Source organism: Molossus molossus, unplaced genomic scaffold (assembly GCF_014108415.1).
Source record: "Molossus molossus isolate mMolMol1 unplaced genomic scaffold, mMolMol1.p scaffold_m16_p_16, whole genome shotgun sequence".
Taxonomy (NCBI): domain Eukaryota; kingdom Metazoa; phylum Chordata; class Mammalia; order Chiroptera; family Molossidae; genus Molossus; species Molossus molossus.
The window spans coordinates 43,791,590-43,817,342 of record NW_023425351.1 but is presented as its reverse complement, the minus strand read 5'-3'; the positions used below and the strand labels follow the sequence as shown (position 1 = coordinate 43,817,342).

General features: G+C 39.8%; 1 protein-coding gene and 1 long non-coding RNA gene across 3 annotated transcripts in view; one reads left to right on the top strand and one right to left on the bottom strand.

Moving 5' to 3' along the window:
• Positions 1 to 2,586: 2,586 nt before the first annotated feature.
• On the bottom strand, positions 2,587 to 10,832 carry LOC118631767. Of its 2 annotated transcripts, none has more exons than XR_004959895.1 (3): positions 10,724 to 10,832; positions 9,799 to 9,943; positions 2,587 to 2,620 (listed from the first exon to the last, which is right to left on the bottom strand). It is a non-coding gene; the product is annotated as an uncharacterized LOC118631767 (long non-coding RNA). The 2 variants fall into 2 exon arrangements; XR_004959896.1 differs by lacking the exon at positions 2,587 to 2,620 and adding an exon at positions 6,609 to 6,666.
• Positions 10,833 to 19,291: 8,459 nt separating this feature from the next.
• Positions 19,292 to 25,753, top strand: part of RNF19A (ring finger protein 19A, RBR E3 ubiquitin protein ligase) — a 42,349-nt gene continuing 35,887 nt past the window's right edge. Inside the window, exon 1 of the mRNA XM_036263806.1 lies at positions 19,292 to 19,526. The gene's annotated coding sequence lies outside the window, so the exon portion shown is untranslated. The remainder of the gene's footprint in view (positions 19,527 to 25,753) is intronic.

Below are 25,753 nucleotides of genomic sequence, written 5' to 3'. Positions count from 1 at the left end.
CTTTTTATGTGCTTATTAGTTACTTGTATTTCCTCACTATGAATGGTCTGTTCACTCTCCTTTTCCATCAGAGAAATAGTAAGAAGGAACAAATTAAAAAAAAAAAATATATATATATATATATATATATATATATATATGGACAAAAAAAGAGAAAGGATTCAAAGTTGTCATGTTCTTGGCAAAAATAAAATAAGACAAAGCAAAAATAGAAAAAGAAATAGCAATACATATGGCAGGAGAAAGGCTACTTTCCATAAAATATAAAGAGCTTATACCAATTAATAAGTCAATAACCTTAAAATGAGTCACAGGCATGAACAAATAGTTCTAGGAAAGAAAATACAAGTGGATTTTAAACACAAACAGATACTCAACCTCACAATAAAATATGCAAGTTAAAATGAAAACAAGATAGCATTTTTATTTAACAAATTTGCAAAAGCCAAAATATTTAATAATAGACTTTATAAAGAGGATGTTGGGAAACAGGCACTCATCCATTGTTTATAGACTTAATTTATATGACCACTTTGGGGAATAAATCAACAATAGATATCAATTTGGAAAACAGATATATCCTTTGACCCGACAATTCTACTTTAAAGAATTTATCCTACAGATAATTCATATGTATGCAATAATATATAACCTAGATAATAACAGCAAATTTGTTGGTAGGAGCATAATACTGAAAACAATGTAAGGCACATCAATAGGAGATTATTTAAATAATAAATGGTGCATCCATACAGTTGAATATTATTCATCCATTAAAAAGAACTGTTCCTTTGTAGGTACTGACATACTATTTCTCTAAGACATATTGTTGAGTAAAAAATGCAAGGTTCAAAGACTACCACTTGTAAAAGGGGAGAGGAGGATAGATATATATACATTTGCTTGTATATGCACAAACTTGTTTTGAATTAAAATATTTGACACTGATAATAATAGTTGCCTGGGGGAGGGGTGCTGAAAGTATGGGAACTGAGCAAAGAAAGTAAAATAGAGTTTTCATACTATCAGTTGTTGGTTTTGAATTTTGTATCATACATCTGCAATAGAAAAATGTGACTGTTGAGAGTATGATGATGGTTTTTCTACACTGTGTGAAATCAGGGTTCAGAAGGGTAGCTGCTTGGATTCTCTCTGAATTATGATTCGGATAAACCACACCGGTGAGCACTCCCACCTGGAATGTAAGAACAAGATGGTAGAGGCTGTGAACATTGACTTCTCTGTTAAATCATCAGCATCTAGCCCAGATGGGAGGTACTTAGTGAATATGTCTTAGACTGCCAGGATTCTAATCTAAAGAACAGAAAAATGAAGGAGCGAGAGAGAAATGGACAGATCAATCAATGTGCAAGGCAGACTCAGACAAAAGTGCTTAGGAGTGAAAAGACAATTCTTTGCAAAAATGTTGCAAGTCAGACTCCAGAAGGACAAGCTCAGAGGCAGCCTGCCCCTTCCATACCAGTGAAGTGTGTCTATAGCAATGTGAAGGGGGCAGGGAGAGATGAAGCTGGACAGGTGGGCAGGGCCAGGTTGCTATGGGCCATGGATACCATGCAAAGGAGTAAGAAAAAAGAGGGAAGGTAGAAAAAAACTGAAAGCACAAACATATTGTTCAGACTATTTTGGTTTCAAGAGACAGAGATATAAACCAAAGAGAAACTATATTGGCTTGTGTAACTGGAAAGTCCAGAGATTCAACAATATCGTCAGGATATTCTTTCTTTCTCCACCTCCCACACCCACTTTTTTGTGCTGGCTTCCATCTCTTACAGACTCTTTCCACATGCTGGCTTCTGGCAACTCCAGCATTATGATTAACAGATAAGTGGCCCTTGCAGTTCCTAATAGTTCCAGTAAAAATCTTAAAACTGATTCTTCTTGGGTCACATGCCCATCCCTGAAATAATTCATGGTCAAAAGACTAATAGGCCGGGCAAGGGTCATATGATCACCCCTAAGGGGTTGGGAGGGGTAGTCCCCCAAAGAAATTAGAATGTTGTTTCCAAACACAAAGATTCTGAACAGGTAAAAACTCCACTCTACGCAAGAACAAAAGACCAAATAAAGATTGTTTCCTTCTTTAAGAATAAAAATGGAAAATAATCTTTGGAGGAAGTTAATATGCTAGAGAAGGCAGGGAGATTGTGGGAAGAAATGTGAAGGGATGGTGTTCAGGTACAAACATAGGTGGTTGAGAATAACGATGGACTCCTGGGGCTTGGAAGAACTTTAGAGGTCATCTAATCCAGCTCCCCTCCTTCTCATATGCAGGCTACCCTCCCCACTCCATTATAGGACCATTTGAAATCCACTTGGACATGTTCCGTAATTGATAGTTCATGGCTTTAGAAAGTATTTAACTTTATTGTCATACAGATTTGATTCTTTAAGATGTTTGCTTTTCATTGAACCGAAATCTAGTTCTCAGTTTGTTCTTTAGATTAACATACCTTGCCCGACTGGTGTGGCTCAGTGGTTGAGCATCATCCCATGTACCAAGAGGTTGCAGGTTCGATTCCCAGTTGGGGCACATGCCCAGGTTGAGGGCCCGATTTCCAGTGGGGGGCATGCAAGAGGTGGCCAATCAGTGTCTGTCTCTCTATATATACATTTATAAAGAAAAAAAAAAAGACTGATAAACCTTAAGGCTACTACTTCATCAGATGATCCTTTAAGTTTTGGAAGACACTTACATTCCTGACCCAGTATTTTCTCTTTTGGCTAGCCCAACAAGTATTTTTGACTACAGATTAGGTGACATGGTTTCCAGATTTTTCTACAGCCTAATTGTCTTTCTCTGGATTCATGCTTGTTTGTATGTGTCTCTCTTTAAAATGTACTTAAATATAATTGACCACTGTTGAGTTCAGTAAAACCATCTTTGTTTTTGCTCCCCTTTAACAAAAATTTATTTTAATCCTCACCAAGGATATGATTATTGATTTGAGAGAGAAAGATCAGTTGATTGGTTACCTCTGGTACATGCCCTGACCGGGATCAAACCTGTAACCCAGGTATGTGCCCTGGCTGGAAATTGAACCCACAACCTTTTTGGTATAGAGGGTGATGCTCCAGCCAACTGAGCCACCTGGCCAGGGCTGTTTTAGCTTCCTTTATCTGGACACTATACTAATGCAATTTAAGATTTCATTGCTTGTTTTTTATTTATAACACTGTATCACAACTCACTCATTTTGAGTTTGTTATCAACAAAAACCCCAGATCTTTTTTCTCATGAATGGTTGCCAAGTCAGGCCTTTTGTAATTATGCAAGTGGTAATTTTTTTTTTTTTTTGACCCAAGAGAATGGAACTTTCCTATTTTTTCTTTTAAATCTCTTGCTGCTGTTTCTTTCATCCCGTTACTGGTCCTGCCAAAATGTGACCCTTTATAATGGGTGGTATAAGGCCTGCTGCTAAAAAACAGAACCCTCTGGCATTCCATTAACCCAACTCCTTGATCACATGTTGCCTCACTGATAAAGGGGCAGCCTTTCTAGTCCATAACTCTGTGTGTGTGTGTGTGTGTGTGTGTGTGTGTGTGTGTGTGTGTGTGTATGTGTGTGTGTGTGTGTGCATCAGATGATCAGCTTTGACCTGTGGTTTCAGGTTAGTCACTGACAACCTTTGCCCCCACTTTATTTTGTGTCAGCTGTTCTGGATAAGTGAACACCATTTCACCCCTCTCCCATGGCTGATGAAAGGGTAGTAGCCAGGACAGCTCCAGGGGGATTTGGAATCAGTCACTTCTGGCTTGTGCTTTAGAGCAAAGCCCTAACTAACCATCACCATGTAGCCAAGTGGTCTGATGAGCCTTTTAATCTAGTCCCACATTCCTAGATACCCTACCCCCCACCCCCAACATTCTTACTGGAATGGAAACCTTCTGTACTATAACTGTGTTATCTGAGGGGTCCTGATTCCTTTATGACTTCCTCATCTGGTTCATAGGAGAACCTTTGCATGGGGCTATACATCTGCTTCCAGAACTTCTATGGGTCTCTCTAATCTAAGATTTGCATACCCACTTACTGTCTTAAGATGCTAATACTTACGAGCCTTCTCCTACATATCACCCCAGGCTCCTTAAACTAAAACCTTTGCATGCAGACATACTCCAATGAAGTAAAATTAACTTTGTCCTTTGGACTTGATAATTTAAAAAAAAAATTTTTATTGATTTGAGGGAGAGAAAGAAAGGGGGGAGGAGAAAGAGAGAGAATTATGAACTTGTTTCAGTTATTTATGCATTCATTGGTTGATTCTTATTTGTGCCATGATTGGGGACTGAGACAACACTCTAACCAACTGAGCTACCCAGCCAGGGCTGGACTTGATGACTTTGACTGCAGACCTCTCCCTGATAGGGGCTACCTCTTTTGCTTCAGTTTATCCCACTGCTCTCTCAGCCCCAATACCACCTTCCTATCTGCTTAAGCCTGCTTTCCCACCAGGAGTTCCCAAGTGCTAGAGGCTCTGAGAAAGTAATTAAAGAAAATGTGCAACTGGGACACTAAAGATGTGGTCATAAGTAGAGCCTCTTTCCTAACCCAAAGAAAGGAGGTAAATTGTGCCAGGGGTAGATACCAACTGTCCTTTCGTGGGAGGATAGTAAGAAGCTAGGGAAATTCCTTGACAAGTGGAATAAGGGGAACTAAGACAAAATAATTAAACAAGGTCAAACTATCTGAGCAATTTACAGCCAGCTAATGAATCACAAGGTGTTATCTTTCCTAACCAAGGACAACCAAGAACAAATGGTTTACACATTTCAGACCATCCTAGGACAGAACAGCCTCAGTCCCTCTTTGATGACATTCTTTGAAAAGAAAACTAACCAAAATAAGAATAACCCCTAACCCCCCTATACACACATTTTGATTACTGAACATATTGAAGGACACACCTGAAAAGCTAATGAATATTCTATTAAGACCCTCCCCTGAGACCTCTCCTAGGATGCCCACTGGCCAAAGAGAGATAAAAAGCCTCCAGACAATGGACCCATGGCAGGCTGTTGCTAGAGCATACTCATGCCTTGTATCTCTGTTGTCTATCTCATAAACTCTACAGGACCCCAGGAGACTTGCATCCAGGGAGCAGTGGGCAGCAGCAGCTCATCCCAGGCTTATCCCCTGAACCTGTCTCCAAAGCCCCTTTTTTTCTGACTTTTTCTCCTGTTTCTTCTTCTACCTTAGCCCTTCCTTTGTTTCACTGTCCTCAACTTTAATAAACATACTCTCAAAATTACCTGGACTTGTGTTGTAAAATCTTTTCTACACAAAGTTAAGAACCCACACACTACCAGCCAGCCTGAGGCAGACCTGCTCCAGGCCCAGTCCCTGTCTGGTGACACTGTCATCCTGTCTTCTGTAATGCATGCATTCAAAACTAAAGGCAGGTGCCCTTAAAAAACAGAGGTTTCAGATTCTCACTATAGTGTAAGATTCATACCTCAAACATTTGAAGGTCCTCTTTGCCAGGATTTATTTCTAACTTTCCCCACAAATCTCTAGAATAGTTTTGTCAGATTGTGTCAATAGAAATAAAGAGATGATATATCTGTGCCTCTTGCTCACATATCCTGTCTCCCTGAAGAAGAAATGCTGGCTTGAAGAGCAATGGTGAAGTACAACCATCAGTGATGCTCTCATTACCTTTCTAAACTTTTGTGTGGTGCCCTTTTGTGTTATTTTAAAAAGAAGAAACAGATATTTTCCTAAGGGGAAATTTCTAACACCCACTTTCTGAAAATAAGACACAGGAATTTAGGGACTATACACTCAGGATGTTCCAAGTTATGACCACAATAAAATAATGGATGACACTGAGACAGGCTAGTAAGCCAGGGCAAGTGGAATAGGGAAACTGAGACAGATAGTTAAATGGCCAAGCAGTTTACAGCCATCTAGTAAATTGTAAAATGTGATCTTCCCTAACCAAGGATGCGTAAGAGTAAATGGTTTGTACCTCTCCTCTCCGACCAGAGGGTAAATAGCTTAAAGCATTCTACTCAGGGAGACAGACAGCAGAAATCCAATTAGTGTATTTGTGCCTACCACACCCAAGAACAGATAAAGTTAAGAGAAAAAAATCTCATTTTGGTATATCAGCATAAAGCTGATGAATATTCTGTTGAGATCCTCCCCTAAGATCTCCCCTAAACTCCCAGGCTTGAAAATCCTCAAGATGAAGGATTCCAGTGTGCTCTCCTTCCCAGGAGCACACCCATCCATGCCTTTCTCCCTCTCAGGTGTGCATCTCCTAAACTCTAAGGGTCCCCATGAGACTTGCAACCAGAGGAGCAATGGGCAGTGGCAGCTAGTCTCGGGCTAACCTCCTAAACTTGTCCCCAAGGCCTCCTTTTCTCTGACTCTCCAGGAGCTCACAGCAGTCCTGACTTGGATCATTTCTTTCCTATAACATTTCTAGGGAACCAAAGCAACCCTGCCTAGGCTCTCTCCTGTTGCTTCTTCTATTTTAAACCCTTCCTTTTTTCACTGTCCCCAGCTTTAATAAACATACTCTCAAAATCACCTGGACTCATTTGTAAAATCTTTCCTGCATGAAGTCAAGAACCCATACACTACTGGCCAATCTGAGGCAGACCCGCTCCAGGCTGGTTCCTGTCCAGTAACAACATCACCTATAGGAGAGAGGTTTTTGTTACTCAATGTAATAGTGTATAAGAAGTAATTACTAAATCTAACAGGAAATTTTATAAGAATTCTTAGATACTGAAACACTCTTCCTTCTGATTCAAAATCAGATTAGAAAATGAAAATAATTTTTCTTTGTATTTGTTAGCTAGTCTAAGATTAAAAACTGAAAAACCAAGCCTAGATGTGTGGGATTTTTTCATAGCAAAATAGAAAGAAAGTACCTGGAAGGCAACCCAAATAAAATCATTTAAAAAGATGTCAAGCTGACATATCTGCTGAGGAACTTTCATCAGAATGTTTAGACCAGATCCAAGAATGTCAATCCACTGGCTCATATACTGATTATTTTGGGAAAGAACACAGATTTCAAAAGGAAAAAAATATAAGATTAGCACTCAAAGAAACTGCCAGTTCTTAATTTAAAGATATTAGCAAATGTATTCAGCCTTTCTTTCATCAAAAAAGTCAAAATACAGTTTTGTATTTAATACAGACTGTTTAACATGTCTAAAATAAATATCAGTTATTTCAGAATAAAAAATATTAAGAACCATAAGGAGTAAGGTCTTGGAAGAGGAAAGAAGGACATGAATTCAAGAGCTCACGCAGAAGGAAATAATATTGGCTCTTCCCTGAGCTTGGAGTAAAGGTAGAGAGAGACTTGAAGAAGAGGCAGAGAGATGACATGTGGAAAGGGAAGGTGAGGGGATTGATGTTTCCTCAAAGACCCAGATTTTCCAGTACAGGAAGGTGAAAAACTACTTTTTAAATTTTTTATTGATTGATTTTAGAGAGAAAGGAAAGGAGAGAGAGAAAAACATGAATTTGTTGTTCCATTTATTTATGCATTCATTGGTTGATTCTTGTATGCCCCCAGCCAACTTTGGTGAATTATGCTCTAACCAACTCAGCTGCCCAGCCAGGGCTGAGAAACTATTTCCCTCATTAGACTATAAAATATATTAGGAAAAAGACTGGGTCTGATTTGTCCCCTACTGTAATGCCCACAACTCAGGACAGTGTATAATACATTGTTGATTCTCAATTAGTATTTATTAAATAAAATAAATGAGTATGAGCATAGGGATTTGGACGAGTGGGGAACGTGGGAATAGCTATATTAGTAGTAAGCAAGCAATGAATAATGGGATTACTAATTTGAGGTTAGGTGGTGTACACTTAAAGTGAATCAGCATTTTTCTGAAGGTCAGAAGCAAGAACAGAAAAGCAGACAGATGGGAACTGAAATGGCCAAGAAAATGGCCAAGAATGGAAATGGGGCAAAAGGGTCTAGTATGTATGTGAGGGCAATGGAGACTAGATTGGAAATGGGGTCAAGGGTGGAGACAGACTGAAAGCAGCAATAGACTGTCAAGGTCAGGAGATTACAAGTACTTCTGAGGGCTCTAGGCAAAGAACCTCTTTAAAACACCAGTATAGCCCTGGCCAGTTTGGCTCATCAGTTAGAGCGTTGGTCCTCGAACCAAAGAGTTAGGGTTTGAGTCCTGTCAAGTGCACGTGTACCTCAGTTTCGGCTCAGTCCCCGGCCCTGGTAGGAGTTGTGTGGGAGGCAATCAATTGATGTGTCTCTTTCACATAGATATTCTCTCTCTCTCTCCCCCATGCTATGTGAAGATAAATAGAAAAATATCCTCAGGTGAGGATTTAAAATAAATTAATTAAATTAAATAAACACCAGTGTAGCATATAACTTTCTAACAGGCTAAGCATCCAACTCAAATTTTTTCTTTAAATTCTGTGACTGTTCAGACATGGACTGTGATTTGTTTCTCTTGTAGCCTGGTTTATTAGTTAAATGAATAAAAAAAAAAAAGGAGGGAGAAGGAAGGAAATCTCTTAAAGATATGATTGACATGTCTAATGTAATTTAAATTATGAGCTTTTAAGATTTTTATGTGTATATATGTATATAAATATTTGGATATGTGTATAATAATACTCAAAAATACACATTCCATTATCAACATGCTCAGATATTTTCGGCAATATTGGGGTTGATAACAATGACTGAAAAATCTGTCAGTTGTGTTCTATATTCTATGCCATAGAATGGAGCAGAGATCTGGAAAATACTGGGCTTGAGGACCGAGGAAACAAGCCAGAAAATTGGAGCTAGAGAACTAGAACCAAATTCCTGGGTACAGGAATCTTGTCCAGAGGTCAGTTACTGAACATAAAGGGCCTACAAATGATACAGTTTGACTAGGATCGAGAACCAGGGGACTAGCCAGGTCAAAAGGAGGGATAAATGAGCAGGTACCATATAGAAAGTTAAAATCCAGAATTACTATGTGTTTGCCTCTTTGGAAGAACCAAAAGTCTAACCCTCTGGAAGACCCTTCAGCCTTTTAAGTTCTTTGTCTTCAGCATGTATTTTCCCTTCCAGGGTTTTCTATTTAAAAGATGAATATTTTGCCCTGGCCAGTTTGGCTCAGCGGTTAGAGCATTCGCCTTCAGATCGAAGAGTCTTGTGGATTGATTCCTGGTCAAGGGCATGTACCTTGGTTGCAGGTTCGATCCCTGCCCCAGGGTCTTTCCGGAGGCAACCAATTAGTGTGTCTCACAATGATGTTGCGCGCGCGCTCTCGCTCTCTCTCTCTCTCTCTCTCTCTCCCCCCCCCCCTCTCTTCCTCCTTCCCTCCCACCCTATCTAAAAATCAATAGAAAAATATCTTCAGGTGAGGAATAAAAAACAAACAAAAAAGGAATGCATCTTTTGAATGGGACTTAAATGAATTTTCTTATCACCTCTTGTTGAAATGTGTTACTACATGGTTCCTTTTATTTTAATTTGTTCATGCTGTTTATTTTTCAAATACATATACTCATATATTTAGGTTTCTCAGGTTGGAAAATTGTCACTTGTCAAAAATTAATGCAAAGGTACACTACAAGTCTAAGTAAGAGAAAATAGTGACTCATTGTTAGACGGGAATGAGGCGGGAACTGTCACCCTCCTCCAGATTTCCTAAGTCTTCAAAATGTAATATTTCAAGGGAAACCATTGTTCATTTCAAAGGAAAACAAAAATTCTACTCTCCTTTTCATATTGCATTTATAAATCAATAATATTAAGATGGAAACAAAAGAAATACCTCTTTGTGACTGGTCATCTACTTTAGTCATCCAAGTCCTTGAATCTGACTGTATTGCAGATCTGCACTTCTGAAAATAGACCGTCTCAAATATTGTTTCGAAATCCCAAAAAGCTTGCTACTAAATTATTCCTCCTGTTTAACACTGAAATACAAAGAAGATAACATAAAAGAGCTTGTGTAATGTATGGAACTAACACTGTACAAAATCTGGATTGGGCATCCTCCTCCTCTTGGTAAAAAAATAAATGATAACGCAACTTTAGTGTGTGGGAATTTTTATTTGAACAAAGCCATCTCAAAATCACAGCACCATAGTAATTATTCAGTTATCCCCTCATGCCCTTGAGACATAGTGTTTAAAAGTTTTGCTCTTATCACAGGGTATAAAAACCCCTAAGAAACTATTTGAAATTTAATACAGATCTCTGGCCCTGAGACTTCAGATATTTTTCTCCCTTGCTTAGTTATCCAACTATTTTAAAATCTTATTCTCTTTGATCATTGATAGGAAAGTTGGCTTGGCACAGTCATTTTAGCTCCACACTTTGAAAAATCTCAAATATGAATTTCAACAAGTTAATCAAGGGTTCTGAATTTTCCCCAATCCCCAAATATCATTTGATACATTCAAGATATTACACATCATATCGTGCCATCTCTTCAGATCACATAGATTTTCAAAGCCATTTTGGATTCTGACCACATTTGTTAGAAAATAACTATTTAAATATATCTTCTAACACATTTCTGATTGGATTCCCCTGGTAAGGTAGATGGGATTTTTAAAATTAAACCCATATTAGAAATAGAGTTGTTTTTGGTAATTGCCAATGCGTTTCTTAGCTAGCATACATGGAGCTAAATTGACAATTCCACTGAACAGAATAAATGACAGAAAAGAAGGACGAAGGTAGCACCCTACCAAAGCAGGCTGTCCACTACCATCAGGAGTTCCTACTAAGTTGCCTCTCCCCACTGTTCTCCCTCTGCTTAAATGTTTTGTCTTCTTACTGTTTCAGTGATGAAATTCTGCCAAAAATATTAAACTCAATTAGAAAGGAAATGGAAAACATAAAAATAAAACTTCCAAAAATGTTATTACAAGGAGGAATAATTTTCTTTCTTCTTTAAAATTCTATTGTTCTATGACACACCATCTTGAAATAAAAGCCAGTGAAATAAAAATCCACTCATTTTAATAACATTATTGATAACAGCTAATATGTACTGAGCTATTACTAAGTGCCAGGCACTCTGCTAAATGCTTTAAATTTATTATTTTATCTAATTCTCACAGAAAATTCAAGAAAGAGGTACTTTCATTACTCTCATTGTACAGACGAGGAAACAGATGTGACGGGACCTTGACCTATGAGCATCCATCTCCCTGCACGGGCAGACCTTGGAGATATCACAAGTTCTAGTTCCAGACCCCCACAATAAAGCAGCTATTGCAAGAAAGCAAGTTCCCAAGTTTTTTAGTTTTCCAGTACATATAAAGTTATGTTAACACTATACTATAGTCCAGCGATTTCCAACCAGTATGCCACAGGAATTTTTAAAACATGCAATACCTGACTATTTATTGGGGCAATGACCTCTTTTCCCTTGGATTATCAAATAGAAAAATGACAACAGCAAATACAACAACGGCAGTCAGGTGTGAATGTCCTGTCTTGAACCATAAACATATAGATCATACAATAGAGTTACATTTTATTGGTCATGTCTCATTATAAGTTTGTGTCTGATTGGTTAATTCTTGGTACCAGAAATCCTCATATACAAATATAGGCATCTGATTTTTTTAAAAGTCACTTTGGAGCAAAAAGGGTAGGTAATTACTATTGTTATTTTTTAGTAAATCAATCAAAATTATATCTACATTTTGTCAGATCGGCAAAAAATATATTTTTGGTGTGTCACAGAATTTTAGTAATTAGTTTGTGTGCCATGAGATGAAAAAGGCTGAGAATTGCTGCTGTAGTCAATTAAGTGTTTAATAGCACTTAAATGAGTAATAATCTTTTTTGTTGGAGGGTCTTGCCTCCATGCTAATGAAACACAACATTTGTGAAGCGCAATTAAGCAAAGCTCAACAAAACAAGGTTTGCCTGTATTAATAATTTTAGACCTTCTACTGGAAGGACTCTGAGAATCCAATGCACACCTGTATTTTTTCCCCATTGAATATTAATACTTTCAAGTACAATCAGAGCAGAGCAGGGCCACAAGAAAGGGTGTAGTATTTTTCAACTTTTAAAGAGCTTTTTTAGTAATTTTGTTTCTACATAGGTACCCTAGAGAAACTCTCCCATATGTGTAAAAAGAGATAATGTATAAGAATTCTCACTTCTATAGCACTTAAAATGAATGAACTGAGTTCTATGTATCAACATGGGTAGATCTTGAAAACAATTTTGAGTTGAGAGAGAAAAAAAAGGCTATAAAATGATTGTACATTTGGTACAATGTCATTTATGTAATTTTTGTTTCGTAAAAACTATGTTTGGAACATAAAACAGCAGAGTCTGCTACTTGTGAACATATACTTATGTAGTAAAAGGATAAAGAAAGGTACAATGTTTACGATAACAGTTGCCTTGGGAGAAAAGTAATGGGTTGGGGGGAGATACAAAATAGGCTTCAATTCTGTAGGCCTCATTTCTTTTGCTTTAAAACACAATACAAATATGAGAAAGCAGTAATATTTGTTCTTTTAGGAGTTACATGGGTTTGTTATCTAATTCTCTGGAGGTTTTTTATATTTTTAAAAATACTTCCATCTTAAGAAAGACAAATAGGTATATGTGTGCTGAAAAGGGACAGAAATCACTCTATAGAACAAGATCTCTGTAGATTTCACTAAGGTGAATTTCCTCATGTAATTTTATATTAGCTTCAAACCACAGGGTACTAGCCCCCAACACCCTTACAATATTATCAAGTCATCAAGAACATTGCTATTGGTCACACACTTCTGACCAAAGACTCCTGCTCATGGGTCATCATAATTATCTAAACTGTACATCCCAAATCTGATTACCTAATCCCCCTACCTCTCCCTTTCTTCATTTCCAACAGCACCAGATTTCATTGTGAAGGTGAAAAGCCCTGAATGTGCCTAATGAGTCTATGTGACCTCAATAGTGAGCATACTTCATTACATTATTTGGTGTAAGGTTCTAGGTCATATCTAAAAATATTTCACGTGAAAATTAATCTCATCTCGTTTGCTTTTGTTTAGAATCTTTTTACTTTCTAGAGAATAATGTAGAAAGCTAAATCCAGTATTACTTGAGTGCTACTCATTTGTTAAAACTATATTGTGTAAGTGAGGAAATTCTTATGTGTATACATTTAAAAATAATCCCTTTCAGTTATATAACTAGCAATCAGTACCAGTTTGTTTGTGGGCTTGTGTTCATACACATTTTTTTTATACCTGCCTTGTTTCAAAAAGGATAACAGATGGGTTACAGATATATAGAATATAGGCCAGAAAAATTAAATCTGAAGTTAGTGAAGGAATGAAAACAGGATTTAAGTTGAGAGTGAGTTAATTCATATAAATTGCATCCTGTTTGATCTTATATACAGGCCGTAAGGCCACATATGTGGCTCTAAGCTTTATCACAGCAAAGGGAAATACTGTTAGTTCCACAATTAGTTATCCAGAAGATAAAGACAAATGAGATAATAAACAAGGGCAATAACTGTATCAGTTGTTAAAACCAAGTAAAAATATTTTCCAGATCTTATCAGAGTATTAAAGCCACAAATTTCATGGCACTTTCTTTTTTTCTTTTTTTTTATCCTCATTCGAGGACATTTTTCCATTTTTTGTACAGACAGAGTGGGAGGGAGAGAGAGGAAGAGAGAGAGAGGGAAACATCGATGTGAAAGGGACACATCGAGTGGCCACCACCAGCATGACCAACCAGGGCCGGGGACAAACTGCAACAGAGGTACGTGCCCTTAGCGGGAACCAAACCCGGGTCTCTCCGGACCGCAGGTGGATACTCTAACCGCTGAGCCAAACCGGCCAGGGCTCATGGCACTTTCTTAAAAATCCCTTAATGAAGGCCCAAAGTAATATACCAAAGTGGATTCATTAAGGAAATCTTAGGAGGAGGAACCATGGCAGGGGTTTGGGGGGTGGAGGGATGGGGAAGGTGGTCTAGGCACAATCCACAGCTACAGCATTGCAACTGTTGGTCTTGACATGGGGTTCATTACCAGAATGACCATATAATTTATCATCTAACCCAAGACCCTTTGAGAGTGAAAGGGGGTACTATGAATAATTAGGCCCCCACAACTACTATAAGTCAGGACTGTCCTGTGTAAATTGGGCCATACAGTCACTCTAAGTTCTTGTCCAGCACCCACTGACATCCTGCTGCCTGTGCAGCCCACCACTGTGGACTTAGTCACCCAAACCTGTCCTTCCAACATGGAGTGAGTCTACCCAGCTCTAGTCATAGGGGATTCTGGGAGTTTTGGGCGCACATCACCAGCATGGGATAGATAGGCTTATTAATGAGTGAGTCAAACAGGGAAGGTAAACAAGAAAGACTGGAGTAATCAATGGGTAAGTGTGACCTGAGGATCCAGTCTCTATCAAGAAAAGGTTAAAGGAGATGTCACTTCTGGATAATGGATGGGAGGGAGAATGAAACAGATTATATGTAATTGGATGGATCTCGTGAAGGGGAGACAGGCAATCCTCTTTCCTGAAGGGCCCAGTGAGAGATCTAGTGAAAGAAAACTGCTCGAAGTTGGAATATGATCATAATGGCTAAAGCATTTAAGTTGTGGTATGAGTTATCTAGAGAGCTTGTTAAAAACTAGATTCCAGGATCCCAGTCCCACAGATAATGATTCTGTTAGTCTGAAATGGAACCCAGAAATCTACTTTAACAAGCACTCCAGGTGGTTCCAGTAATAATGGTTCTAGCATACACTTTGAGAAATACTACCTGATTATATAGCCCTTAAAGAGAATCTAACCTTCCCACCAGAAAGAGTATGTTGGGCTGGCTTTGGGAGGATACAGTACCGGTTCTCCTGTGGAAAAGTGGGGTGTTAGAAATGAAGTAGGGGGAAAAGGTGGATGATCAGAGAAATTCAGCCTTCAGTCACCTGAAGGATTTATCCATTGAGGGACCTTGGTTCTCAATTTGAAAGAGAAAAGGCCTCTCCTTTCCATATTCCATATATGGTCCTAAAAATTATGAGAACCACCCAAGAAGGGACACAGATGAGCTCATTTAAAAAAATCTTAGCTGGAATAACACCCACTCTAGCAAGCTTCTAATAGTTAGCTACTATTACTTTCATATAGAAAGTAATAGTACTTTAGTGAAAGTACTTTCACTGGTTTCCTACAGCCAAGCCTAACTGCTGTACATGCATTTACTCAATTCTGAGAATAACCCGGTGTGGCACGTACTATTTTTACCCGAATTTCCTGGTGGATCATGTTGAGCAAGGCACTGGGAAGCACATCCACAGGCCACCATGCATGGTTTGTTTATGACACCTCCTGCAGTAAAGCAGGACACAACCTTCACAGCTTTATACACTAGGCCCAACATTGTACGTCATGGGAGTTCTGTAATTTCCCCAAGTCCCCACAGCTAGAACCTAAACGCTGAAACCCTGTAGATGAGAAAAAGGAGATAACTATGACCTTGACAGAAGGGAAATGAACCAACTTGGGACTTAGTAAATTTATTTACATGATAAGAGGTAAGGGTGAGTGCCAGGAAGTAGCACATTTATCAACTGTGCCAACTGACTGAGAATCTCCCAAGTCTTCCTGGATGAAGTCCCAAGACTGCCTCCCCAAACCACATTAAATGAGGATGAGAACAAATCCCCCAAGTTCCTACTCCTGGTTGCATTTCTTTCCTAGTGAAAAAAACCCCAGGCAAAGCTTCTTACCTACAATGTCCTGTCCAGTACTCCTGTAACATGTTACAGCTAACAGACTTTTGGCCCTGTATTAGAGTGATTTTCTCTGTGTCTGTTCCTCTGCCAAGTTTACAAGCTTCTTGAGGGCAGGGACAACACTTTACCATAGTTGTGTCTCCCAGTGTCCAGGGAAGGCTTGTCATGTGGGCATGGCTAGGCTTCTTTGCTTGCTTCCTTGCTCTTTCCTTGGCATTAAGTTCCCTGCCTTCAAAGTTTCGTGGGAAAGACCTACAAATAACAATGAAGTGCTTTACACAGCAAATTATAGAGGTAAGCACAGGATTGCTGTGGAGCCAGGAGATGGGCTTGACTTAGCTTGTAAGGACAAGCAAAGGTTAATATAATTGAGCCAGGCAGAGGAGGATGGGGGGAGAGGATGAGGAGAAAGAAGACAGAAGAAAAGACAGGGGAATGGAGAGAAGATGTATGGTCCCACAAATAGCTTAGTGTGGCTGAGGAAATTTTCACTTTGTGACACCAATGGAGCAGTCAGGAAGCAGTGGAAGAAGAGTATGAGCACTGGAGCCAGGCTGCCTGTATGGTCCAAATCCCAACTCTGTCGTTTACCAACTACATAACTTGAGCAAATTACTTAACCTCTGGAGCCTCAGATCCTAATTTGTTAAAGGGATAATAATAGCACCTATCTTTTGGGACTCTTGTGATAATTAAATGGCTTAATATTTGTAAAGCACTTAGAACAGTGCCTATCGAGTAGTATGTACTCAATGAAGAGTAGCTATTCTTGTAACCCTACTGTTCTCTTTTTCTCATTTCCCATGTTTACTTCATTATACAGTCTTACAGATTCTGCTTCTAAAACAAATACTGAAATCATCCACATCCATCTCCACCTTAAGCCAAAGAACTATGACTTCTTTCCTGGATTCTTGCAGTAGCCTCCTAACTACTCTCCCTGTTTCCATTCTTGCTTTCCCATAATCTGATCCACAAAGAAAACAGAGTGATCCTTTTCAAAGTTAGGTTTTACTCCATTTAAAAATCACACACCGTAACTACCATTTAGAATTCTGCTTGACTTTAAAAGGTCTTAAATAATAACTCCCTCTACCTCTCTAACCCCATGTCATTTGTATCCCCTCTTACTCACTATACTTCAGCCTCTAGTTGCCTGAACTTGGCAAGTTTGTCTTGCTAGGACCTTGGCACCTGCTGTCCCCTCTGCCTTCCCCACCTCTTAACTTGTTTCCCTCCTTCTTGTCTTGTAGAACCCAGTTCGAATATCAGAGGAGTAGACTTCAGTTTGAGACACCAAACTAAACTAACAGCCTACCTGGTTTCTATGTTACTCTGGAAGTTTATTTTCTTTTCTTTGTTGTTTTTTTCTGCCTCCCCCAACCAAACCCTCCCTCCAGAATGTAAACTCTGTAAGAGCAGAAACAAGGGCTGTCTTTTTCACTGCAGTATTCCCAGTGCCTATAACACCAAACCTCTCTTCAACATACAGGTACTCAACAAATATTTATTGAATTAGTGTTGAATGAATTAGGAGACTAAAGAAAGGAGAAGGCTGCCAAAAATTAAGGCACCTGGGGCCAATTATTATGCTTTTGCAGTAATCCAGTGAGAAACGATGAGGCCCTAGCAGTGGTTTTCAACCTTAGCTATACATTGGAATCACCTGGGGAGTGATTCTTAAAAATCTTGATGCCTGAGCACCATCCTCAGAGATTCTGATTTAATTGGTGGACGTAGCATGGGCATCAGGATTTTTAAAAGCTCCACTGGGGATTCAAATGTGTAGCCAAAGTTGAAACCAAAAGGCAAAAAACAGACATAGCAGAGTGAATGCAGTGATGTTTAGGATGTACCATAAGTAGGACTCAGTGGTTAATTATGAATTGGAAGTGACCAAAAGTAGGGTTCCTGGGAAAAATCCTAGATTTCTGGTTTGGCCCTGGGTGCACGAGAGAGGCAAGTTTTAAGAAAAAGATAAATTCTGTTTTAGACAGACTAAGTTTGAGGTGCCTTTGGAGATTCAAGTGGAGATGTTCAGTAAATTAGTTTCTTAATAGATTTATGTTGCCTTAGTGAAGAGTAGGAAATCCCTCTTTTTCAGACAAGCAGGAAAAGGAATCTCTGGGAAAATCTGACAATTGTAGAGTGTGCCAGACCCCCTCCCACCTATCTTTACTCAAAATCCCCTTCGAGCCCATGCCCCATCTGTTCTGAACCGTTCAACATGTTGACATATTTCCAAGGAGTTTTTTATGTATGGGTACTGTTCCATAAATCCATTTAATTTACTATTCTTGTACTACCTTTCGACTTAAACTATTCCTTTGATTAAATTGCTGGCTGCTTTCAAATAGCATTTAAAGGAATATATAACAGCGTAAAAACTTCCAGTATATAAACATAAACATGCCCATCATTACTTCCTTTAAGATTCGAGGTTAAAGACACTTAAACCTAAACTGCCCAGTTTGTTTAGATTTCTAATTGGTAAACATTTACTGGGTTACCAAAGACACCAAGTACCATCTAAATGACCAGGGTTCCTTGGTTTGTTTCTAATTTAAATCAGACACGCTAAAACAAGGGCTCAAGGGGTGTTATATTTAGTTAAGTAACAGATGACAAATGGACATTTTGTCCAGCATCTATCACAGTCCATTTCTCAGTATTCCAATGAACAGTCACTTTAAACCTTGAAGAGAAATAAACTAGGAAGGAATGGCCCAGGTCTGGACTGAAGGTTATCCAACTAAGAACAGATAATGAGCCCTGTGCAGGTTAAACAATTCAAAAGGGACATGCACCGGCTTCGAGCATATGAAAGGATGGAACAAATAACGCTAGAGGAAAGTAATTCCGAATGTATCAAGAAGGACGGAAATACGAATTCTCAATTCGTAAACGACTTTGTGAAATGAGGCGGAAAAAGCAAGCGGAAAACCCTCTCCGAGCCCTCAGCCCGGTGTTAAATTGTGGCTAAGAGCCGCTCCCAGCAGCCCCCGCGGGGACCGAGGTCGCCGACAACGAAAAGGGCGAGGGCGTGGAGGCGCCGCCACTCGCTCGGAGGAACACTTCCTGGCGGACGGCGGCAGAAACTCGCGGCAACGTCCCGGCCCCGCTTTCCCTGGAGCTGCCCACGGACCTGGTGAACCTAAAAGAGGAGCTGACTACGTAATGGCGTGCGAAAAGCCAAAAGCCAGGGTCCCCAAGTCCAACATCTTCCTTCACCTCAGGGGCAGCCCCACCGGAGGAGACACCTGCCCCACAGGCTGCGAACCGCAGGAGCAGCAGGACCGCCGTCTGCGCCGCGGGGACCGCGCTCCAGGACACCCGGGTCGCAGACGGGGCGCTCCCAGGCTGGCGCGGGGTGAACTTCCGCGAGCAAACTCCTGCGGCCGAAAGGCGCCCCCGGCGGGCGCGGTGGGCGTGACGCCATGACGTACGGCACGTGGGCGGCGCGGCGGGGCGGGGCGGGGGCCGGAGGAAGAAGTGGGAGGAGGCGGAGGCGGAGACCGCGGGGGCCGAGGGTGGGGAGAATGGCAGTTGCAGCGTTCGTTCCCGGGAACAGCAGTCAAGACAGAACTGCGGAGGAGGAGTTCTGGAAAGCGGCCGTGGGGACCCCTCCTCTCCGTTTCCCCCGCCCAAGCTGAGGGGCCTCGGCGGGTCTGAGGGACCCTCCTCTGTACTTCCTCCGGCTGCCGCCGCCGCTGCGAGATGGGCCTGCTCGCCCGCAACCCTGCGCCTGCCGCCTCTCCGAGGAGTTGAAGGTACAGGAGGGCACCCGAGGAGGCTGCGCCAGGGAGCTGGAGGGCAGGGGCGGCTCTCGTTGCCGATCCGAGGCGTTCTGGCCCGCCGCTGCCTTTGCGCCCCTCCCGGGACGGAAACGGATTCGGAAATCCCAGGGGAAAGGCGCCCCGTCTCGTGCTCAGCGCGGGGCTGGGGCCGGCGCTGGCCCCGGGGGCTCAGGCCTCGGTCTAGCCCCGCGTCCCCCGCCCAGCCCCGGCGCTGGCGCCCCGGCGGCCGCGCGGGCCGGGGTGGGGCGTGGGATCCGCCCTGAGCCCTGCCCTGGCAGTCTGGAGGCGGCGGCTGCCCCAGCACTGTTGTGACGGGCCGAGGTGGCGCTCCCCTCGAGCACTTCCCCGGCCCCTGGAGCGGCCGCCGCGGGGAGGTGGCGGGGGCGGAGCGCATTCCTGATGGGTGAAATCGGCTCTAACGGGACCGATTTCCGGGCCTGGCTGCAAATTCGGAGCGGGGCCTGCGCCCCGCAATCCCTGCTGCCGGGGCCCTCGGGAAAGGGAGGCAAGCCCCTGGGAAGACTGCCCAGAAGACTGCCACCCCCTTCAAAAGCAGTAATTCTAGAAACGAAAACTGGGGTAGCCTCCGGGTAAAGTATGTGTTAACAGGGTCTTCCAGGATTATTTCCCTCATGCCAAACCTGGGAGTTGCCAGCCTTCACCCAGCAAGTAATGCCACTGTTTTTAATTTGCATTTTTTGCCTATCATCTGAGCATTCCTCTGTCATTGCTCTTTCCCCGTCCATTAATGGAGAAGAAAAGAAGTAGTTAATCCCACTACAAGAGCAGTAAATCAAGGAGGGGTATACGAGAGAAAGAAAGGTCATGCTGTGGCCGGTGTAGTTGGGTTGAGCGTCCTCCTGTCACCCAGAGGTCTAGGGTCAGGCACATACCCCCAGATATTGGTCTGATCCCCTGTCGGGGCGCGTAGGGAGGCAACCAATGGATATTTCTCTCTTTATCCCATCGATATTTCTCTCTCCCTCTCCTTTTCTCTCTCTCTCTCTCTCTCAAAAAAAAAAAAAATTAAAAAAACATTTTTTTTAAATGGTCTTTTTTCCCCACTGGTCCTGGAAAATAGAAATGTATGAACGATGCTTTATTCTGATTGATATTTACTATTCAAAATATTGCAGAATGTTCTGTTGTGTTGACGTTGGAAAGGACGGCGTTTAAGAGCCGCTGCAATTTTCAAATCCGGGTTGGGTAGAAATGATAGTTTTAGATGTTAGTGAACATTGGAGGCATAAAGAAAGCAACCCTTTCCAGAGACTGGTTGCCTTAAAATGTTTGTGATCTTTCCTTTCCATTCCACTTTTTGCAGCTAAGAACATGGCTGTCTTTTTATTATTTATTTTAACTTGATTTCTTTATCCTTTTGGTTATATGAAGTCTGGCAGTATCCGTAAATTTCATCTCCAGTTTTGCCATTATTATCTTAATGCAAACCTTTCTACTTCTGTTTTTAACCCCAGCTATTACCATATTTGTCTGTTTATGCTTTCTTAATACCCAGCTGTCTGAACTGAACTGAAGTGTAAATATTTCTCTCTATTTAGAAAGTGGTGTTGATCTAGTAACTCTTATTTTCATATGTTCTTTCCTTGCTATATGCAATTCCTTGGTAAAGGTTTTGAATTAAGTCTTGGGACTTGACCCAAATTAAGCAACAACAACAATAAAACCTTTTTATTTGTTAGTTTAATATTTTCCTTTTTGTTATGGTATACAATATTACTGAAATTTAAATTTAATGTGTCTATGGAAACTAGTTTAATGTCACTGCAAGGTGTCTTTTGAGGAAAAAATTGCATTTGGCAACTAACATTAGTGTATTTTTTCAGTATCTCTTACTTCCAGGAGGATTCAAGTAAGATTTACTTTTAAAACTGCAACATTATTTTAGGACTTGAAACGTAACCCAATTCTTAGCCTCCAAATAGTAGCTATTTGAAACATAGTTGTTTTATTTGGAGGATGCCTCATTTGGGAGTTAGAGTTTATATGTATAAAAAACAGTGATTTTACTGTCATCTAACCAGTGTTGGGATTTTTTAAAAAATTTTGGTGGTGGTTTGTAGAATTTTTGGATGCCTTTTTACTTGACTAAATGAAACCATATTTTTTCTACCTAACATATGAAAGATAGTAAGATTAGTTATGTGTTTTTAAAGATACATCAGCCTTTTAATGGAAAATAAATGCACTTTACAAAGTTGAAATAGGGGAGTCACAAAATTATATTTTTGCAGTTGTGAATGTAAGGCACTTGGGGTCACCTCTCTTTTTTAAGTTTATTTTTTTAATTTATTTATTTTTTTTTATTATTATTTTTTTTAGAGAAAAGGGGGGGAGACATCCATGTGAGAGAGAAACATCCATCGGCTGTTTCCTGTACATGTCCCGACCTGGAATCAAGCCCAACACCTTTTGGTATACCAGATGCTCCAACCGAGCCACACTGGCCAAGGCTGGGGTCACCTCTTTTTAATGGGATAGAATTAAAAGATGCTATTTGTTCTTATGGAATTGTTAGATGGAATTAGATATAGGTAATTGGAAGCAAACTTTTTAAACATTTGTAAGAATCTTGTGTATTATGGCAGGTTCTGATATTTTATCTTAAACACATTTAGATTTATCACAAAAATACTTTGGTTTCTAATCATAATCCCCCTTCCCCCCAACTATTTTTTTTTTAATCTGTAGGGCACTAAGTATTGACAAATGTGGTTTTCTGAGTTTTTTCAAGGGCCAGAGGGAAGACAAATATTTGTGATAACATGTAGAAGTCCCTAGTCAGGTATAGAACATAGAGTAAGATGGGGATGAATTTTGTTGCATAACATCTGAATTGCCTCTCTATGTTTCTTCTCCACTCAGATTATAAAGGAAATCTTGGAGAATTTTTTTTCCCCCTGATGTTACAGAAAAGTGACAATTGATTGTCATTGGTTGATTTCATGCTAACTAATCTTTATGCTCTTTGATTGTTTGAGGCTCACATAAAAATTAGGCCATTTGGGGCTGAAGGTCAAAGAAAAGTTGAATTTCTAAATTTATAATTGATTTTGGATTGACTCTCCTTTTTAGCAAGTTTTTAATCTTGTTACTTATAGAGAATAGCTAGATTTTCCTTAGGTGATTTTGTTTCTCCAGTCAGAAGTAATTACTGTAGTTCTTTGGCTTTTTTTTTTTTAAGTAATAAAATATCAATTCTTTGTTAGCTGACAGAAGAAGATGTATAACATTAAAGCAACTATATATGTAACCATACCCGACAACTAAAGTTTGAGAGTTAATAGTTTTTTTCGAAACATCAGTATTTCAGATGGTGGTAGACTTAAATGAAAAATGACAATGGAATCATTTTGGGTGTTTATAACTTGGGTACTAAATTTGTTTCTCAGTACCTACCTATGTCGGTAATATTTTCTGTATTAAAGTGAGAAAAACAAATACTTTTTGATAAAGTAGTTTTTGCTTGTATTGCTTTCTTTGTAGCTGTCAATAAAACCTGAAGAATTATTTTATTTATTAGTAACATTTTCTTGAAAGCTAGGCCATTAGCCTTAAAAGTGTTATGTATTCTTGTCCTATTGATGTTACCTAGTATTTGATTTTTAAAATAATTTACTAGAGATATACTACTTGTTAATTTGTTTTAGAAGTCTTATTTGGGAGAGGTTTCTTATATGAAATTCTCAGTAAGACAAAATTGATGAGTTGTTTTAGCCCTCAAAAAAATTTGTACATTGAATTATGAAGCAAAAGCCAGCTCAAAATCCACACTAGTTTGTTTAAGCCTAAAAGTAACTTCAAAATTCAGTCTTGAGTCCAAAAAGCTGTATTTAGCCCCTTAAAATTATGTACACTTAACATTTTCAATTTCTGCCCTTCTCTGGAGACCCCTGAAAGTGTAAATAGCCCTACTATAATGTGAAAAGCAGGCAGGTTGCCAGTTGACCAGACAGACACTGGTAGAGAAGAGCCATAAGAGGAAGCAAACTAGTTAGAGGGAAGGAGCAAGAAATTAGGATAAGCTACTGGGGATGTGATTATATTAGGCTTCTAGATAAATAATATATAGCATAATAATATATCCTAAATTAAAATATTCTTGTGCATTATCACAAATGAGATAATGTATGTGAGAGGCAGTAGAAGTATAGGAGATAATGTAAATTCTATGATGGCAGGGATCACTCTGTTCACTCTTAAGGTCTTAGCATAAAGCCTGACAATAATAGGTGTAGATTAAGTATTTGCTTACTGAATAAAGTCTATATAATGTAAAATTATCTGTTTCATAACTTTCTGTATAGCAGGGCTATGTAATAGAAATATAATGTGAATCATAAATTTAATCTAAGATTTTCTATTAGCTACATTAAAAATTTTTTTTTTAAATAGGTGAAATTAATATTCACAATATATTTAACCGAGCATATTCTAAGTAGGTCATTTCAATGTATATCCGTGAATGACTACATTCTTTTTTTTTTTAATTGATTTTGGAGAGACAGAGAGAAACATTGATATGAGACAGAAATATGGATTGGCTGCCTCCCGCACATACCCTGACCAGGGATCAAACCCACCACCTGGGTATGTGCCCTGACTGGGAATCTAATCCACCACCTTTTGGTATAAGGGACAGTGCTTCAACCAGCTGAGCCATACCAGCCAGTGCAACATTCCTTTATTCATACTAAGTCTTTAATCCAGTATGTGTTTATACTGGACAGCATAATTCTAGGGGATTTTGTATGAAATGATTTTTTTTTCTTTCTACAGAAATTATTTTCTTTGTCTTTTGTTGTTGTTGTTGTTGTTAATCCTCACCTGAGGGTATTTTTTATTGGTTTTTTGTTTGTTTGTTTGTTTGTTTTGGTACATGCCCCTAGTGGGAACCACATCCGGGACTCTGGTCCACAGGCCGATGCTCCAACCGCTGAGCTAAACTGGCCAGGGCATTGATTTTTTTTTTTAGAGAGAGTGGAAGGGATGGATGGAGGGAGAAAGGGAGAGAAAAAAACATCACTGTGAGAGAGACACATCAGTTGGTTGCCTCCCACAGAACCCCAACCGGGGATCAAACCTGCAATCCAGGTACATGCCCTTGACTGGAATTAAACCTGAGACCCTTAGGTCTGTGGGCCGATGCTGTAACTGCTGAGCTAAACCAGCCAGGGCTTTTCTTTGTCTTTTTACAGTCTTTTTCTAATTGATTGACATGTCTTTCAAGACCAAGTACAGAAGTTGCCTGTGTCATTTAACTGGAATTACTGACTTGAGTTGAAAGTCAGGATACCTGACTTCTCTTGGTTTTACAACTTCCCCAGAATGACTGTGCCCCACTCCTGTATATAAAATGAGGGAGAATGTGCTATCGTCTCTTTCACGTGATTAGTATAAATTAAATCTTTGGAACACTCAACCACTCAAGACTATTACAAGGAGTTTTTTTCATTATTGGTAGCTTGTCATAACAAATCTCAGTATAAAAACAAAAGGAATAATTCCCCATGAGACTACTGTATATGGGGGTCCTGTTACCTCTCACGTTGTAATCAATTACAATGCACAATCAATACAAGGTGCTCTTGTAACATATAGAATCAGGAGAAGTAACTAGGTTGGTTCGAGCAACTTGTAGTTTAATTTCTTGTGATTTTAAATTTCTGATCTATTTAAATATCACCTGAACTAAATCTGTCCTTCAGTTTTTGTTTATATGAATAACTGACACTTCTTATCTTCTTATATAAGCATCCTTAAATCAAACTCATGACATAAGATCCTTTGGAAAGAGGGAACTGATAAATGAGCAAAGTAAAACAATCATTTTAAAAAGCCTATCATCACAGGATATGTGAGCCAAACCAGACAGGGCTGGAAAAAAAGTAATTAAGTTAAAGATTTGAGATGAGGGATCATCCTATATTACCTGAGTGGGTTGAAAATCCAGTGATAAATTGTCTTTGTTAAGGAAGAGCAAAGGGAAATTATATACAGAAGAAGAAGAGACAAACAAAAGAGGAAGAGGCAATGTAACCATGAAGCTTATAGTCACCAGAAGCTGGAAGAGGCCAAGAACAGATAGATTCTCCCTTGCAGCCCCAAAAGGAAGCATGATGCTGCTGGGTTTTGGACTTTTAGCTTCCAGAACTGTGAGGAAAAAAATTTCTGTCATCTCA